The 4,007-nt window shown below is 36.5% G+C and overlaps 1 pseudogene; it reads right to left on the reverse strand.

The window, feature by feature from the left end:
- Nucleotides 1-1,166: 1,166 nt before the first annotated feature.
- LOC122240916 lies at nucleotides 1,167-2,615 on the reverse strand (annotated as a pseudogene).
- Between the last annotated feature and the right edge of the window lie 1,392 nt (nucleotides 2,616-4,007).

Raw genomic sequence — 4,007 nt, forward strand, 5'->3', positions numbered from 1 at the left:
GAGCCCTGTGTCCAGCTCTGTGCTTCCTAAATGTTTACTACTTTATGCACTATATTTCTTTACCAGACTTACTCTTTCTGAGACAGAAAATATTCTCCTTAGGTGACTCTCTTCCTCTTCTTATTTCCTGTTAGCTCTCTCCCCCGCCCACCCCAAGCACCTTCCCTATGTGTACACACTGAAAGTAAGTCTGACAACCACACAACCCACAAATTGCAGAGGTGCCCTGACAAATTCCAGGCACTACTCTCTGCAGTAGAAATAGGCCAATGCTTGGCAACTATCTAGTGAAAATATAATTCAGAAGAAATAAATGCATGCATAATTGTCCCAAATAGTATGTATGGTTTATAGCCTGCACAGTTTAGGGGGGAAATGTCATTTTTTCACTTTCATACACACACACACACACACGCACGCACATACACACACTTGTTTTCCACCTTTTTTTCCTCTATTCTCTGCAAAAAAATAATCGCAACTACAAATCCATTTTACAGCTATAAATATTAGTCTTGGGGACAGATATATAGTTTACATACACTTAGCTTTTTCACTATGTTTAGCTTTTAAAAGATCATTACTCTTGAATAAACCCACCTTAGTGGGAAGTATGTGACCAAAGATGCCCTTATCTGGCCCACAGGACTCAACACTTAGCCATCTAGTCTGTTGTAGCTATCTAGTGGCTGCAAGCACTAATCCAGCTTGTAGAGTCAAGATCCAGAAATAAGAATCCATCAGCTTGGCATCCCATTGACCAAAGGAGCTCTGGAATTATGGTGAAGCTGGGACCTAGACCTGAACCCTTCTAGTTGGCACCTATCACCTGACCTTGAGAAACATAAATGCCATGCATGTACACTCTAAGAACAGATTGTAAGATTCAAGTCAGACAAATACTGAGAGGAACCAAGAAAGGCTTTAAAGATGAGAAAGAATTCAAAATTGAGTACAAAAAAATTGTACTTGGGTTGAGTTTAATCCATAGTTCATTTTTTTTTTGTAACATGTGCCTTCAAGTTGCAATAGGAATATACACATTTTACTTAGATGATGATTCATATCTTTTGTTCTGATGGGTGTTTGTCCTTGCTCTGATTTGGAACATTATGGGGATCTATAAGGAGGATTTCTTTTAAAAAAAAAAATGTAGTTTATTTATTCTCTCATGAAAAAAAACTGCACAATCACCACAGTTAAAGTCACCGTACACTCTTTACTCATGTTGTCCAATTTCCAGCTCACTTGTTGCTGGCACCAGTATTGGCTTTCAATCCCCTTGACCTTTTTCATTCTGTTCTTGCGTTCCTTTTGCTGTTTTCTTGACATCTTTGTCTTCTCACACAGGCCATGTCTTGCAAGTCTATGTTTGGGTTCATTTTTCTTTGCATAATCTAAGAAATCATAAATCATGCCAAAGCCAGTTGTCTTGCCACCACCAAAATGGGTTCTGAATCCAAATACAAAGATGACCTCTGGTGTGGTCTTAAATTTTGGCTAGCTTTTCCCAAAATGTTGTCTTAGGTATGGCTGCCTTTCTAGGGTGAAGAACATCACTGACCACTTGTTTCTGCTGAAGTAGTTGTTTGGTCATGAACTTCCTGGTCCATATAGTTACTGTGTCGTTCATGATGGCAGCCGAGCTTTAAGCAGCTGGGAAGGAAGAGATTATTTCCTGAAAAAGTTAAATCACAGGCTGATATTATTCCTTGAGCTTATATATGTTTCCTAGTGTATAGTCCCATGCTCTTGCTTTGTTAGCATTTTATAAGAAGTTATACACTCTCAGTAGTAATACTTAAATATTATTAGCATACCTTATACTTACAGGTAAAACTGGTTTACCAAAATTTTACCAACATTCAGAGCTAAATTTACTTTGTCAGAATGATCACTGTGGTGTTTGGGGGGGTGTCTAATAGATTTGTTGTTGTAATAGTTAATGTGGTACTGTTTTCATACACCCTTGTAGCCCCTTACCATTTTGTGCACATCAGCCTTCCAAAGGCCAGCACCTCCATCTAAGCCATAGGACTGCCTCTGACCTGCTAGAAACCACTGGGATTAGACTGTAAACAATGACTAACAGGTTTCAGCTTCCTTGGCCCTGGTTTAGATAATCCTGAGACCTGTATCTTATACCATTTGCCAGTTTCCCCCAGAAGATGAAGTTTCAGTTGGCTTCTGTGATAGCTAGCCTAATAGTGTACCCTATATTAGCTGCTTGCCCTTCTCTTATCACCTTCCCCATTTCCCTGCCATTTCTTCTGAACCTCCCAAATGAAAAAAAAAAATGTATACTCAGTTTTATTCTCAGAGACTGCTTCCTTAGAAACCCCACTAAGACAACTACCTAATAAACCCAAAGATAAGAATCCTTCCCATTTAGGCTGGTATTATTTATTTTATACTGTTAATGATATGTTGTTTAGAGTAAATGGGCAGTTATAAAGATGATCTATTTGAATTTGAGACTGAAAATATATAGTATGATAGATTCCTTTTAATTTTTTTGTGACTCCAAGTGGATAAAGTTATTTACTAGCCATCAAATACGAGTAAAACTTAACAAAGTTTTGTGAGTTAAAGGATCTCACACAGTCACCCTTACATTGAGACTCTACACATAATTTTAAAATACTGAAGTCAATATATATAGTAAAGTTTAAAAATGGAAGTAAGGAAAAAATGCTTTTTAACCAAAAAAATTGAATATAATTCTAACAAAAAATTCTGTGAGATCTACAGTTGAAACTAAAACAAATCTTAATACCCTTAAAATGCTTAAATATAAATATTTAGGGATGCCTAAAATGCTAAAGAATTTAAAATAGCAAAGTAATAAGATTCTGGGATATTGAATAGTAGTTTTTGGAGCATTTGATATACCAAATAAATAAAATACTTGACAGTCACCTTGATACTAAAAGTAAAATGTAACAAAAAGCTCTAATGAAAATATTACAAATAATCTGAAAGTACTAAGAACATTAGATGGAAACCATTTTTGCACACCAACAACTGAATTTAAAGAGCAATCTTTAAAAGTAAGAAATGGTCACAGGAAGAACTCACAGAAGTCTCAAGGATAAACGGAAGTACTAGGTGTAGTCTGAAGAAGATGGGGAGTCAGACAGTAGTTGAACTTAATCTCCATGGAACAAATACACCCATTCTCTTGATCTGTGGGAAAGGTGCCAGACAAGAGCCTGGTCACTGTTGATAATTCAGACTTGGGAGCCCAGGTCAATACAAGTTGGCCTTGGGCCTGTTTGCAAACTGTCTTTAAAAAGACACTTCCTCTGAAAGAAAAAGGAGAAACCAAGCTCATGTAAGGGACTCCAGACTTCCTGCTGCATTTCCCATTCCTTAAGTAATGTTTTGTAGAAACTGATGATAGATACATAAATAAGGAAAGGAAAGGTAATTCAGGAGCATTAGCTGTGATGAAGAACCCATGATAGTAGTATTTAAACCTTTGAGGGTAGACAGTCTGTATCTCCACAAATCTAATCTAAGGCTGCTTTTCTTCAAGCCACCAGGATGCAAGATAAATTTGGTATATTTTTTCATCTTTTGCTGTTTGATTTCTATCACAAGTTGAGGAACTACCATGTGATTTTTCTCTCAATGGTTTGGTTTTTATAAGTGTTTATATGTTTTATGAATCAGACAACTCCAAAGACAATACAGTAACAAACGCCCTTGGGCCTGGTTGCGTAGGTTGAATGCTGGCTCTGCCACTTACTAGCTACTATAACCTAGAGCATGATACTTTACCTCTCTGTCTTGGTTTCCTTATTTGTTATGTGGGTGTAATAAGAGCATACAATTTCATAAGGTTGCTCTGAGGATTAAACCACTTAAATGTAAAATTCTTAAAATAGCACCTAGCATATATGAATACTCAATAAGTTTTTGTCCATGTATGAAAACAGCATATTGTAGATGAAATTAGAATTTATAAAATTGTTGAGATACGTTACTACTTTTATGTAATGATC

Source organism: Panthera tigris, chromosome C1, assembly GCF_018350195.1.
Source record: "Panthera tigris isolate Pti1 chromosome C1, P.tigris_Pti1_mat1.1, whole genome shotgun sequence".
NCBI lineage: Eukaryota > Metazoa > Chordata > Mammalia > Carnivora > Felidae > Panthera > Panthera tigris.